The sequence below is a fragment of the Strix uralensis genome, chromosome 5 (assembly GCF_047716275.1).
Source record: "Strix uralensis isolate ZFMK-TIS-50842 chromosome 5, bStrUra1, whole genome shotgun sequence".
Lineage (NCBI taxonomy): Eukaryota > Metazoa > Chordata > Aves > Strigiformes > Strigidae > Strix > Strix uralensis.
This window is the reverse complement of record NC_133976.1, coordinates 26,835,290-26,850,613: the sequence shown is the minus strand read 5'-3', so window position 1 is coordinate 26,850,613 and position 15,324 is coordinate 26,835,290. Positions and strand designations below refer to the sequence as shown.

At 35.4% G+C, this 15,324-nt stretch overlaps 1 protein-coding gene and 1 long non-coding RNA gene across 3 annotated transcripts in view; both read left to right on the top strand.

Annotated features, from left to right (window-relative positions):
- Positions 1-15,324, top strand: part of KCND2 (potassium voltage-gated channel subfamily D member 2) — a 311,330-nt gene that overhangs the window by 21,736 nt on the left and 274,270 nt on the right. The window lies entirely within an intron of this gene.
- LOC141944105 (uncharacterized) overlaps positions 6,461-15,324 on the top strand; it is a 107,056-nt gene continuing 98,192 nt past the window's right edge. The window contains exon 1 of the long non-coding RNA XR_012629160.1: positions 6,461-6,486. This is a non-coding gene — a long non-coding RNA (uncharacterized LOC141944105). The remainder of the gene's footprint in view (positions 6,487-15,324) is intronic.

Here is a 15,324-nt window from a genome sequence, read left to right as displayed (position 1 = left end):
TGTGTGGATCTCAGCCACTATGCCAGTGTGAATTTTGTCTATGCAAAGCATTTTATGGTTTTATAGTGTCCATTATCACATAAAGAGAAAAGAACTTAGGGACTAAGCTTGTCTTCTGAAGCATGACCTTTTTGTTGGAGGAGTTCCAAACATTTTCGTATGGGGTGCTGAGCCTTGTTGCTTGCTTGTCCCACTTGCATCAGTTTTATAGCAGTGTAAATCCATTGTTTCATGGGCTACTCCTAGTTTACAGTAATGTGAAAATAGAGTGAGGCCTGATCTGTCATGCTTAGCACTGCCAGCAAAATACATTTTTAATTCTTTTGAAGAAGTGGGATGTAGGAAACAGGTGAAGCAATTCTACTGTGATTCAAGTGATGTATATATAAAAATCTAAGGTTAGAAACAATTTTCATCAACCATTCCAACTATTATGTGGTGCTTATTATTGTAACTTGAAACTTCTCTTCAGGGCCAACAATGCTATAAAGACTTAAGAAAATTAAGTGTTCATTTTTCATTAAGCAATGGAGTGGTGACTTGGTCGTCCATACTACATTTGTAAAAAGAGGTGTTTTATCTCCAATTGTTCAAATAATTAAGAAGCCACTGGATAAAATATCACTTAGTTCCGGAAAAGCAAATTATGGACGGTCTTTCTCATTAATTTTAGGAAACTACAGAATTCTTGGTCTGGAAGTAGAACAGAGCAGACACACTCATGTTGTGATGATACATAGTAAAAAGGACAGTTTACTGTTCCTGAAGTGTCTGTCCATTTGTGCTAGCTGTTTCGTAGGGATGATTGTTATAACTAAATTTTCCTTGTTTGCATATTTTGGATGACCCTTCAGGGGAAAAAAAACCCAAATGAATGGTTCTCTTGAAATGTCAGTTCTCCGAGTGAGCAAACTGTGAACTTTTCACATGAAATATTCTACGTTTTAAAAAGTTACCAAGAAGTTACATCTTGAATCCATTATTTATATAATAAATTGAAAGATCCAGGATGCAACCTGGGGGCCTAATTTTTGTTACTATATGTCACTGTAACTTTCTTTTTCAAACTGGTTGGGAGGACTCAGAGACATAGAGCCTTTAACAGATTATTTCTATCAGCAATCCATTCAATTAAGCAGCCACATGTGGATAATCAAGGATAATAAATAGAGACCCTTGTTTGGAGTTTCAAGTAAAAAAGGTAATAGATTGGATCACTGTCATATTTTGCCACAAGTGGTTTGTGGTAGAATAATTCTGCATTTATTGCTTTCCATGTTTAATGCTGTTATAAGCTAGTTCAACAACATTTCCAAATATTATATTTCAGAAGGAATTGCCTAAGATAGTTTGGTAAATTCTAGGTCAATTTTTCTTGAGAATAATACTGGATATATGTTAAAATACCATATAACGGTTCTAATCATCAAAAGTAGTAGATAATCATTAATCATATCAAGTATTAGGTATATTTTTAATGTACATTTTGCCTCTTCTTTCTTCTGAAATAGTAGTTATAGACCCACATAGATAGCAAATATTCACGTTGCTGTATATCTCAATCTAATTTCCTCAGGGCGGTTATAGGTTTTGAATAAACTGATTAAAAAAGAGAATAAACCATTATTTTATATGGCAAATTTTACTATGGCTTAAAAGGCATGAAGTACATAACATATCTCAAGCATTTACTTGTTCAAATGCAGTGGAGGACTTTTTCTCTTTTCAATATATATGATGTATTAAAAATGCAATAAACACTTTTCAAACATGAAGCACGTTGTCAGGAGAATTGTAAAATAATAAGGGTTAATTTTAAAAGTCAATTAAAAAAAAGTTATGCTAATATTTTCTCAGTTATGTGTAGAACATAACTTGAGGAAAAAAACTCTTAAAGATTGTTATTAGGCTGTTCAGCTAAGTGGTGGGACCATTCTGCTCCGTTTCCAGTTCCAGGAAAAGATCTGATCATCAGGTGATATATCGTTGTGAGTCCCTCTCTTTTGCCTACTGAAACTTTTTCACATTGTATAAATATTTAATAGAAAAGGGACCTAATTACAAAGGCTTCCTCCTTACTTTTCTAGTGTAGAATTGTTTCATCAGAGGAGCCTGACACCCTCTGCTCTGATGAGAGGAGAACACAGCTGTATTGCTTCACAGGATCTTAATCTGAAGGGTGTTCTCAATTTATGTTCCCAAATGGTGACATATCTTCCTACCCATAAGAGATGTCTAACTCCTTGCAAAGCAACAAGACCTTTGCTATTTTTTTCCTGAAAAGCTTGTAGTTCCCCATGCAACTGTGTAGAAGACTACACTGTTATGTACCTGACTCCTTCTGGGAAAAAAAAAAAACAAAACAACACATACAACGTGCCTCGAAGCCAATTTAGTGCCTATTTGAATTTTTCTTCTCTACAGACTTTTTAGGGCCTATTAGAAATGTACGATATACAATTTATACCAAAAATAATTACATGGTGTCTGTGTGTGTATCTGTGTGTTTCTACATATGTATATACACATATAAGCATGCACACACATAGAGTATAAATGTATTATATATAATCATATAAAGTTATATGCGATTATACTATAAATTTTAGCAGCACAGCTTATATATTCATCAATGTGTACAACAGTATTCAAATCCTGAAAAGTGCTGCAGCTCATTTTTGTCTGTCTGCATCTTATTTTTGTCTGCTACAGAAACATCTCCTTTTTTTGAGTGCTTTATTTTTGCCCCACTTAATTTCAGTAAGACTTCTTGCATATGTAAGGGCTCAAAATGTAAGGGTCTCTCTTTCCAGATTCTGACTCAGACACTAGCTAAACAGTAACATCTTTACCTTGAACTTCTCTCTTTTCTTTTAAAATTGGCAAGGAGCCCAGAAGATTTCTTCATCAAAGGCATGTTCGCAATTTTTAGCCTACTTTCATGCTAATTTGTTCTTGTAATCAAAAAATTAATCAAAATCTTTTCCATTGTTTAAAACTAAAGATACATTTTTACAACATCATTTTAAAACATTTTGAGTATAAATTCAGTTGACTATTAATGACAGAAAAATAATTACAGTTAAAGTTGTGTCCTTTAGGCAAATGGTACGTAAATTAGTGGCTGATGCAAAGCCCATTAAGGATCCTATTGACTTCAGAGAGTTATGGATTATGTCTCAATAAAGAATCTTTACTAGAAAAAGACCTCAGAAGTCTTTCTTTAGTGGTATCTTTAGAAGTATAAATTCCATCACAGTCCGATCTTCAGCCATAGTAATTATTAGATTTGGGCAAAATTTCTGAAAAAAAATCTTGAAAGTGCTTGATAAAGGAGGATTTCTTGATCTATATTTCTCTTTAAAATTGTCTTGTCCTTGTGAATTTTGTAGTCTAAAACATGCATTTCCAGAAATGCTTTTTTTTTCACAGGTAGCCTCTGTATAACACCTTCCTCCTTTTATGTCCCAATTATTGCTTCCTGGCATTCTGTGTAAAATCAAAATAGAGCTGATCATGGAAATTCAGTTCTGGAAAATTCAAAAAGAGAAAACCCTTGCTGGACGGTGTAATGTTCCCAAATGTGAGGGAAAAAGAATCAAGTAATTTCAGAACAGAAGAATTCAAGACCTGAAAATGTAGTTGAAAGTTAAGGTACCTGAAGAAGCATTTTTTATTAAGATATGGAAGATCCAAGGGGCTTTTGAAAATTGATGATTCTCTTCCCATGCTAACATGAATGGAAGAGGAGACCAGGCTCAGTGCATGGCAGTAGGGTAAGGTAGCAAAAGGGAAGGCATCACCAGGTGGTGCTCTTGTCCACCGTGGTCCAAGTTCCTGTTCCTTTGTGTGTGAGCACGTGTTTAGTCTTGAGAAGACATGAAGACCTGTTTTAGTTTCGGGTTATGCATGAAGAAAGTGCCCATTTTCAACTGGCTTCTAATCAGCGGACATTCTCAAGAAGAATTTGCTTTCCAAGAGCCACTCATCAGGTTTGAGGTACAGGGTGGAAGAAAGAAAAAAGATTACTTGCAGAGTATGTCATTACATTTATTTCAGCGAGGAGTACTATTTTTATTCCAGTTAAATGAGGGGAAAATGCTAAAAAGTAACACTGGTTTTGGTAGAAGGAACAATGGGAGCCTAAGGTATGTGTCTGTAGCAGATCGATGTCATTAAATATTTGCAAGAGCTGTTTCAATGCTGTCTTTTGAAGCACTTTAATTAAGCTATGAAAAATAAAAATGCTTTCCATACTGAATGTTCTGCAAGAAGTCTGGAGAAGTATTCCATGAAAACTTCTTAGCAGGTAACTTACTCATCAATCGTATGACTTCAACAATATTCATCAGACATAGTCATGACTAGGAAGACTTCAGAAATGAGTTAGAGGAAATAAATATGATGGACATTCTGTTTACTAAAATTGGGCTAATACAGAGAGCAAGAACGTATATAATATGATTATATATCAAATTACGTGTCAGATAAATGGCAGGTCAAGCTACAATGTCTAAGTGAAAAAATTAAGAATTATTTTTTATTATTTTATTTAAATGTAGGAACTTTGAACATTTTGCATGGTTCTAAATTTTCAGCTATGCTGGCATAAAATCTGTGGAAAATACATCTAAAAAAACTCCTGTCAGTTTTAGATTTTTTTGATTATGAATGTTTTAGTGCTTCATTAACCCTTACTTTCATCCTGTATTAAAAGAATTTATAGTTCTTAGGAACTCAACATTTTTTTCAAGATTTTCAGCAAACCAGAAACTCACTGAACTCTGCAGTATCTCACATAATAGATGTTTAAAAACTTACTTTTACTCAAGGGGATAGCTGGGCAAATTCATGGAACAGAAAATAATTTATGTTTGTAAGTACATAGAAAAGCTATCTGCTTCATAAAATTCCCAAACTGAAAATAGATGGATGATGAGACAATATTACCAGAAAACATCAAATATGTTTGGTCTGTTTTCACCCTTTTCTATGCAGTCAGAAGAAGATATATCTTTGATCTGATATGATGTATGAATTCGTAAGTCCTTATGTCACTTCAAAAACAATGGAGCATGAAACTGCTGTGTTTTGGGTAGATGCATCAAGCCTGTGTGCTATGGGAATGAAGATTCCAAAATTCCCAAATGTCCCTGGTGTCACTTCTTATGACTCATCAGAAGTCCTAAGATTTTCTAATGAAATATTTTGCGTTCATCACATTGTCTCATCACAGATATCATATCAACATAAAACTTTTGCCAGGAAGTTTCCAATTAGCAGTATAAATGTTGCTTATTGCATACTTAGTCTGAGCAATTACTTTTGTTTTTAATTAAAAATGAGCACATATGGCATTTCTTTTTTAGCAAAAAGTTAAGAGGTACATTGAACAGAAAAATGGGTTGGGTGGATGGTACCATGAAAAATGTTGCTAAATTCTCAACCATTGCTTCCAGTGATTTCTTTGAAAATCTTACTACTGGTGAAAGTTGCAGAAAATGTCTTTAAAATTAAATAGCATCTGCAGAATACCTGTAAAGTGTATGTAACTTCTTTTGTCTCTAAGGCTTTAAGAACTGAAAGTTGCTTGTGACGATAAAGCCAGCAATTTTAACTATCTGTTAAAAAACTGTTAAGAATTTGAAGCCATTAACCTCTTAGAAAACTTGCATCTAACACTTTAGAACACTTGATAGACTAGATAATGAATAAAATACGTAATACTTCACTGCACTGTTTAAACTATCATAATTTTCTAGCTTAAGCAATATGTCATGTGGATACAAGAGAAAAGTTTGTTTTAAAGACTCTCATGAGTTACCAGACCCATAAGTAGGTCTTCTGATTCTTCTGAAGTCCCCTGACTACCCATGACTACTCAGTCTGTACTGTTTATTTCCTGAACTGCTCAAAGGATCTTAATGTAGGTTTTGCAAAGTCTAGTCTTCTCTAACTTGTAAGATACCTGAACTGACTTTCCTGACATTGCTGTGTCAGGCTTTCTGGCAACCATCACACCATGTCTGGGCCATGGATTTTAAGACCACTCTTAGCTGTCTTTTAGTCACAAGTGAGAGAAAAGATGCTTTATCATTAATCCCACAAAAAGTGTTATGATGTAGGGGATATGGCCTTACAGCACAATATTTTATTCTTGAAGAACAGAATTGCAGAGTTAAGGTGAGATTGAAGGGGACCTCTGGAGATTGTCTTGTCCAACCCCTTCTGCTCTAAGTAGGGCCACCAAAAGCACGCTGTTCAGAGTTGTCTCCAGACAGTTATTGAATATCTCCAAGGGTGGAGATTGCACAGGCTCACTGGGAAACGTCTCTGGGAAAGTGTTTTGACTACTCTCACAATTTTTTTTTCTTATATTTAAATTAAATTTCCTTTATTTCAGTAGTGGCCCATCACCACTTGGCCTTTCTCCAGATACTGTCGAGAAGAGTCTGGCTCCATATTCTCAACCTCTGCACTCATCAGGTATTTATGTACATGGATAAGATACCCCTGAGCATCTTCTCCAGGCTGAACAATGCAAGCTCTCTCAGCCTCTTCATGTAGCTCACATGCTCCAAGCCCTTCATTGTCTTAATGGCCCTGTGCTTGACTCTCTTCATTGTGTTCATTGCCCTTTTGTACCAGGGAGCCCAGAACTGGACTCAGCACTCCATCTGCGGCCTCCCCAGTGCTGAAGAGGGGGGAAGGATCACACATTCAACCTTCAAGTGATGTGATCCTGTTCCTGATTCAGACCAGGAAAGGCTATTTGCCTTCCTTGCCGTAAGGGCACATTGTTGGCTCTTCCACTAGGATTGCCAGAGCCTTCTCTGCAAAGCTGTTTCCCAGCTAGTCGGCCCCCAGCCTGTACTGGTGCACATGGTTATTCCTTCCCAGGTGCAGGATTTAACATTTCCCTTTCTTAAACTTCTTGAGATTACTGTTTGCCCATTTCTTTAGCCTATTAAGGTCTCTTTGGCAGCACAAGCATCTGCTGTATCAACTACTTTTCCCAATCTTGTATCATCTCCAAATCTGCTGAGTGTGCGCTCTTGTCCCATCATCCAGGTCATTACTGAAGATGTTAAACTGTACTGGCTTCAGTACTGACCCCAGGGAAGCACCACCAGTGACTGGCCTCCAGCTGGACTTTGTGCTGCTGACCCTTTGAGCCCAACAGTTCAGCCAGTTTTCAGTTTACATCACTGTCTGCTGATCTAGCCTGTACTTCATCAGTTTGTTGAGGACAATATTATGGGAGACATTGCTGACAGCCTTGATAAATTCAAGATAAACAATATCCCCTCATCCACTGAGCTAGTCATTTCAACATTTCAGGTTCTTGTAGCGTGATTTTCCCTTCATTAATCCATGTTGACTACTCCAAATCACCTTGTTCACATGTTTGGAAAGGGCTTCCAGGACGATTTGCTCCACTGTCTCCCCAGGGGTCAAGGTGAGGCTGACTCGCTTGTAGTTACCTGGATCCTCTGTCTTGCTGTTCTTGAATTTAACTCTTATTCTGAAGATAAATACATTAGCTACCTAATTTAGGAGGTTCATTTGAACATATATATGTAATTATGATATACAAATATCTTCTAAAAATCAATATGTATATTTATGCTACTTTAAGGCTTTTTTTTTAAATGATCAAAAGAGTTTAAAACACCCGTACTGTGAGTGGGTGTTGGGTTCATTAACTTTTCTTTCCTTTGATTATCAGAGAGTTAAGAATCTTTGGGTGTGATAATATCAAATGTCACAAAATGCCAATTAAATTTTAAAAGACATCTATTTTGAGAGGTTTTTATGAAGACCACACTTTTACTAAGAAATCTCTGAAGTTCAGGAACACATATTCTCTGTTTCTACTTGGCCATTTTTGGGACTTACTATGATGTTGTTTCTGCCTGCTTCATCAGTTGAGTTTGTTCATGTACTAAGTCCAGCAAAATATCTTTGCCAGTTGTAGAAAGCTGTTCCCATGGCCCTGACCCCATGCAATGACAGATTATATGTGGGTAAGAGCTCTATGAGTTGCTGTGTGTCTTCAATAGGAAGATGTTCCCTGTTGAAGTGAAACAGAGGGGGTAGGTGCCAATAGATTAGATCTAAAAGTAAAATATCTCATGTAATTTATGACTCACTTATGTCCAGTATAGATAGGACCAGTACTATACGCTTGTGATTTGATATCTACGATATTGGACCCAAGTAAAACTTGTCTGCCAATTCCTTTATCTCTGATAGTAGTTATTCTATTTGCCATGAAAGCAACTTTTAAAAATATATTTGTCCTTGTTAAGTACAAGTTATACAGTATCACTGGGTTGTTTACAGTAGCTATACTGCATTAATTGTGTTTTAGAAAAGTATAACAGAACAAATAATATCTCATTTCCAGCCTTTTTTAGTAACTTGTCTTTTTGGTTGGGAGAAAGTGGAATTTCTTTTTTTTTTCCTAAGGGAAAACAATACCTTTTCTCATAAGTTGATCTTAATTCTTTATCCCAAATACCTCTAGAACAAAGGCAATTCCACTTCAAAAGAAAATCCGATTTTGGTTTCATATTGAGAAAAAGTCCTAGAACCTTCAAAATCTTTTCTAAATAATGTAATTCCAGAGAATGACACAAATTAATGGCATCATCTCCATATTTTTAAAAAAGACGTTATTCATCCTCCCAGTTTTTTTCATTTAATTTGCCATTATCATCCTGAGACAGAGGTAAAGACGTGTTTTGGAAAAAAATCTCTATCCTTAAAAATGCAATACTGCACAGGAGTCACAGAAGTGCCTTTAAACCAAGCAAGGAAATTAGAAAACTGGGTATCAAAACAGTAAAAATTTCTTTTTTATCCTGTCCTATTCACACTGAACTCAATGGCATAACTTCCACTCAACCTTGATTATTTCCAGTGGATGACATGTAAAAGTCTTTGCAAGGCTAAGCATATAAAAAAAAGATTAGGGACTAATAATCTGATTTTAGAAAAAACTGAACACATAATTTTAGTGAAATAAAAATCAGAATATGAAACCCATACATTTCAGTAAAATACCAGGAATGGCAAAAGTCTCCTTTTCATATGGGTTATGTGAAATGTTAATGACAGCTGTGAATATACTTTACATTTTAGTGACTGATAAAAAATAAGGTTCAAAGTTAAATAAGTTCAAGAGAAAACAGGACAGGAAGCTTAAACTATAAACCTATTTTATATTTATTTACTGATTTCTTCAATCACACCTTGAACTGGAAAGACATAATTAACGTTAAGAGAAATACAGTTCTTCAAGCAATGTGCTGATTGGATAGTCTTTCTAAAAATTGATAACTTTGCATGATGTGGGGAAAATTTGGAAGAAATTTTAAAGATAATCATGAAATAGATTTCAGAATAGATAGACTAGAAGAGACTAGAAACAACAATCTTGCTACTGTTTGTGGATCAAGCATTTGCAAACCACTAAGATTTGGTTTGCAAAGAAATTCAAAACAAATAAGCTGTGGTAGTATCCTGAATTCAGTTTGAACAAGCATAAGTCAATATAGTGACATTTATTTTTACTTAGAAGTCTCCCGTGACATCACCTGTTATGCAACTAAATTAGTATCTTATTATGACAATGTTGGGAGCCAAAGTAGGTTTTTTCCCTATTTTGTTTTGGTTCTTTAAAAGAAAAAAGAAAAAAAGGCTCATAATTTTGGTGAATATTACTAGTAAGCATATACAGAAGTTTATAAAAGTTAACCTGAAGAGACAAATTTCATTCTTATTTATGGAGCATTACCTTGCTGGACCAGTACAGCTCATTGATTCCTGTACTAACTGCTGGCCACATTTAGATTCTAGAGCAGACATATCACCGCTGAAACTGTTTTACGCTAAGCAGTGGTCTGGCTGCCTCTGCACCTTCAGGTGCTCCTGATATTTATTTCTTTGTCTTCATGGTCAGAATCAAAGCTTATCACATACAAATGTAGAAGGAGCCAACAGTACTGAAAAACAGTGAAAACACTGAAAACCTCCTGCCTGACTTCAAAACTTAGGAAAAGGGCAGAAAATTACTTAATGCCTACAAGTCAGAATGACAGATTCACAATACAGAAATGAGAATAAGAGGTAAGCAAATTTTAATAATTTCTTTCAAACTTCTACCATTTTAAAATTGGCTTTGAAATTATTTTATGTGATTCCCATTACTCATAGGAATTTAAACTCTTTCTATAAAGAGAAAATAGGTTATGGGAAGAAGTAGGTCTTTCTCATTGGCCATATATAGGTTACATACTGAAATGTGCCCAGAGCTAAACATGTCCCACATGGTTGTAAGCAGAAGCTTATATTACTACTTTGAAGTTGAGAGTGTATCTGAAGCACCTCTGGACCTGCTTCATGCTTATGAGTTTAAGTCAGATACTCCTACATAACTAAAAAAAAAAAAAAAAAAGTTGAACCTTCAATTTATCATGTAAAGTTTAAAATGGTAGATTTAAGACATAAAAAGTTACATCTACAGTATGTGTAAAAGTCTTATACGTCTTCTAAACTGTAAGCTCAATTAAAAACTGAGGCATAAAGGAGATTTGAGAATGCTGAAGATTCAAACCATTGCAAAAATATTTGCAACTAATGAATGAATTAAGAACTTTGATGTTAAATATGTGATGCATTCTCTTGCATTTATAATTTAGTGTGATTATGAGGCTGAAGACTTACATTTTCATTTTTAGACAGAGCTTTTTTATGTTCTATGTTAGAACTCCATTGGCATGAGCAACACTTGTACTGAAGTCTTACATATAGTGAATTATTTCAGCACTGAGTAGCGAATTCTGTAGGCATATAATGAAGGTTGCTAAACAGAAGACATTGAGAAAAATCTTATTTGAATTAAGGGTAATATGAAAAGAAGGCAGTGAAGTTCTCCAGTTTGATTACATCTGACAGCTATTTTATCTCTTACAATTTGATTTCTAAGACAGAAGTGAAAACTTGTGTTTTGGATAGACAAATAAATAGTATTGTCCAACCCATGAGCATGGAAATATTGCTATCAGGAAAGAATAAAAGGTTAATGCATGTGTGAAATGCAATTACAACAATTCTGTAAGAATATCAAGACTATAATATTAAAGGTTTGGTGACGTAAAGTTATTTATATAGGTCTCCTTTCTTTTTTCACAAAACGTCTGTTCTCACAGACTTTTAAGGGAACTAATTATTAATTAATTTTATTTCAGCTAGAGCTTCAAATTGAACATGAAATGTTGAAGCAGAAATAAAAGATCTAGGTTTGGTTATGCATGTCATGACACTTTTTTCATGGCATGATTTTAAAGTGGAAGAGTTAAGATGATGAAGAAATGTTTCTGGAAATTCGTTTTCAGTTTAAATGAACTGTATTTATTTTTTAGGGACAGATAAGACCATTGTGATCACTGCATCAGACCTCATATCTGATACAAGGTGTAGGAGTATTCTGAATTAGTTCTGGTTTGAATTTGGGAGTATGGTATAAGAAATGCTTCGTATTCTATTTGAAGAACCATCAGTGAAGAGTCCGTCACAGTCTTTTAATATCTGTTGAAAGGTGTGTGACATTTCTAATATGAAGGAAGGAGTTCTCACCAAACTTTAATTTAGACGTCTATCTACAACTGAGCGAGTTTTCCAGTGGAGAGTGATACGCCCTTTAGAGGACAGTTCATTTATCTAAAATGAAAAAAGTAGTATGATAGAAATGTTCATAGCTGTCCACAGCCTGTAAAGAGAGTCTAGGCAATTATTCATACTACAGATGTCTGCATCTGAACAGAAGAAACCTGAATCCCATGAAGCTTCTCTGTCATCAGTTTTGAACATTTGGAAGTTGTCTTATTTCCACTGAGCTCAATGGAAGAGTTTATCATCAGTATGTGTTCTCTGGATTGGCATTGCAGTATTCACGATGATCAAATCAGTCAGCGGTTAATAGAGTCTCTTTGAGAAGTTAAATGGGCAATGTGCTCCTGGAGACCTTCACTATGAAGCAGGTTTTCCAAACCCAGTTACTCTTGTGGTTATTCCAAGAATTAACCTTTATTTTCAGCATTAGTCTTGAATCATGTGCAGCAGAACTGTATGCAATATTTTCAGAGCACTCTTTTCAGAGCCAAAATTGCAACTAATATAACCTGTGTAATTGTGACTCCTATGTATGTATTGAAGAATCATGCTGGCTTTTTGTTCACAGCAATAAACTGTGAGATATTCAGCTGATTATATCCTCTGCTGTAGGTTTTGTTTAATTTCAAGTAACTAAGGCAAGAATTAAGAAACCAGAATAAGAATATTCATACAACTGAACTGACCCTGTGAAAATGTATCAAGATTTCATGAGACACAAAGAACTGTGGAAGCATGGTGTCAGTGGCATTGAATATTTTCATTGTGCCTTAAAAGTATTTGCTGTAGGTTTATTTGAGTTTTACAGAACTTTCAAGTAAGACAATTGAAAAATATCTATAGTGAACAAATCTGTCAAAACTGAGATGATGGAATAAAGAAATATCATGTGCACTAAGAAGCATCATCCTTGTTAATCCAACAAATTGGGAGGGACCTTGAGTATTGTGTACAAGACTGAGAAAACTATGTAATCATTACTAAAGTATTTATCTTAATCTGATATACCCTGGAGTAAGGACTTAGTAAGGACTGTCAGGGTTTTCACAGTGGGAATTTTCTTGAGTAGAGTGCAGACTGGAGTTAGTAGCAACTTCAAAGGGAAATCTACAGTTGCTTCTATTCCTTTTAACAAGGCAGATATCCCTGTTAAAGGATTTTTTAATGAGGTGATACAGCATTATATCTCTGATGTCTAAGCACAGTGATCACAGTAAGATTATACCCACTATTAAAGGAAAAGAATGAGGAAGAAGAATCCTATTTTATGAATAGGAAAAGTTTGATTGTTAATCAGTTGGGAGTTGCATGGATAGTTGTTATGTGTTGGGGTATTTAGTCATCTGTATATAGGACTAAAACAGAGAAGAAAAAGGTTGTTACATCAAAGGCGCCAAAATTCTATTTGGATTTATACAAAGATACACAAAAATTGTTTGTTCCTGTTCCTACTGAAACTGATGTCAAATGTCCTCAGAGTTTACTGGGATAAGGATTATGGCCAATATCTGACCTAATGGAAAGATGATCATGGGAAAGAGGCTTAGGTCAACTTAAACGATGCAGCCTTGTAATGTGGAAATGTGTATCAGGAAAAACAGGGGTAACTACTTGTGTATACACAAATATATTTTATGTATAGATTTACATTAGATATTAATCCAAAATCCTGTTTGTCAGGAAAAATGTTTATATAGTTAAAGTAAAGAATTATATAAATAATGGATAATTTTAAAAGCATACATATACAAGAATTACAAGAGGACACTCAGGATATTAACAGTTAATACATTTTCTGTCACTCCCAAGACCAATAAAAATGAAGTCTTGTCACATGCTTCATGTCACATGTCACATGAACCAGAGAGTTCAGCTTCCCCCGACATTTTCTCAACTTTCTTTTAGGCAACATGGGAACTCCTGATAGGAGTTTGGCATTAGGCAGTTATTTCCTGCATTCTCTCATACTCTTTACTTCCTGCCTTTCTGAGCCACTCTATGCAGCTTTCATTTGAGCTTTTGGTTTTAGTGCTCAGTGACTCTTCTCTTCTAAGCTTTTCAAGGTTTTCCTAAGTTAAACTGATAGTCCAATGCAATTGCTGTCTTCATAGTTTGTCTGCTTAAGGAATTTCAGGTTTTGAGGTGGATTTCATGCTTGGGAAGTTATTGTTTATTTGTTTAAGTGTTTGTTATGATGGGCTGGTAGTCAGAATTCTGTCTCCTGCAGAGACCCTTCAGAAATCACCGCAGCTGGAGCTCCTATACACAGGTAACTTCCTAGCAGGTATTTATGTTCTAGATGAGCTGTGTTTTTTGCCTCCGAAGTAAATTGTTATGAAAATCTCTCTTTGAGGAATAAACGTCACAGGAAAATTCATCTCTACTAGTGCAATAATTTTAAAAATAGCAACAGGTATCTGTATATATATGTATGTGGCTGCTTCTTGTAGAACTGTAGGACAGCATGGCCTTCTTGGCTGACCTTACTGATCATATACTGAGAAATTTAAGGACTAACAGTTGCACAGCTCAGAAAGCTGAAGGAAGGGCATGCTTTAGATTTGGTTCATAGGTGAGAGGTGAAAGCTGACCTTTACATCCCCTCATCACCTAGAAATCTGAGTTAGACTTATCATTCAGTTCCACCACAAATTATCGTGTCACCTCATCACCCTATTGTCTTACATCTTCATGGGGTTTAAATGGTCCCAAATCCCCATACCTGCACAGTTCCACTTTCAGTTCTGAGACTCAACTCTGGTTTGAAAGACTACCCATAAGCTGCTTGTAACACAGGTTCTGTGATTGATACCAGATAATAGCACTGTTGTGGGACACCAATACTGCCAGTTGTTTCTCACCTTTCAGATAGCACACTGTAGTCAAACATTTTGCTAAATCAGCAGCAATATTCTGTCTGAATGAATTGAAAGGTTGCGTACACCCCTGAGCATCACTCCTGATAATACCATTTGCCTTTAACCTGACTTTGTTATATTGATAACTAGCTAAAGTTCTAGCATGTAAGCATGAAATAATCTTACAGATGCTCATCTAGATCGCTCTACTCTTTCCGTTATAGCACCTAAAGGCAAGCTGTTTCCTGTTCTTGACAAAGATTGTTTTCAAGAACCAAAGTAGGGCAATTACAAAGTTATGATATATCCAACCCTAATGAACCAGTCTCTCTTGCTATGCTTCCTCAGGCAGACTCTATTGAAAGGAAACAATTCAGTAACAACTGTTTTCTGAAGTAGTTGTAATCAGCTCAAGGCCATCCAGGGTATATTGTCAGAAATATTATCCATTGTACATTAATGTGCGACTCCATTCTGGATGTCAGGCTACAAGATCTTTTAACAGAAATGACATTGACACAATGCAGTGCTTTGCCTCTAGTCATGTGACATCCCTCCACTTCACTTCATAGATGAGAGTAGTTGTTCATATACAGCTGTCATGCAGCAACAGAGTGAAGTAGTGACTGTTATTCTCTGGTGAAATTAGGCAGTTCATGCTTTGCAATGGCTTAAAGTTGCAGGTCTGAGCAGACAGCATTTTGCGCCTGTTTTATGGTGCATGTAATTAAAGATTTCTCTGAATAAATGGCTTTCTCAAACAAATGTGCATTTTCCAGCTTTTTAA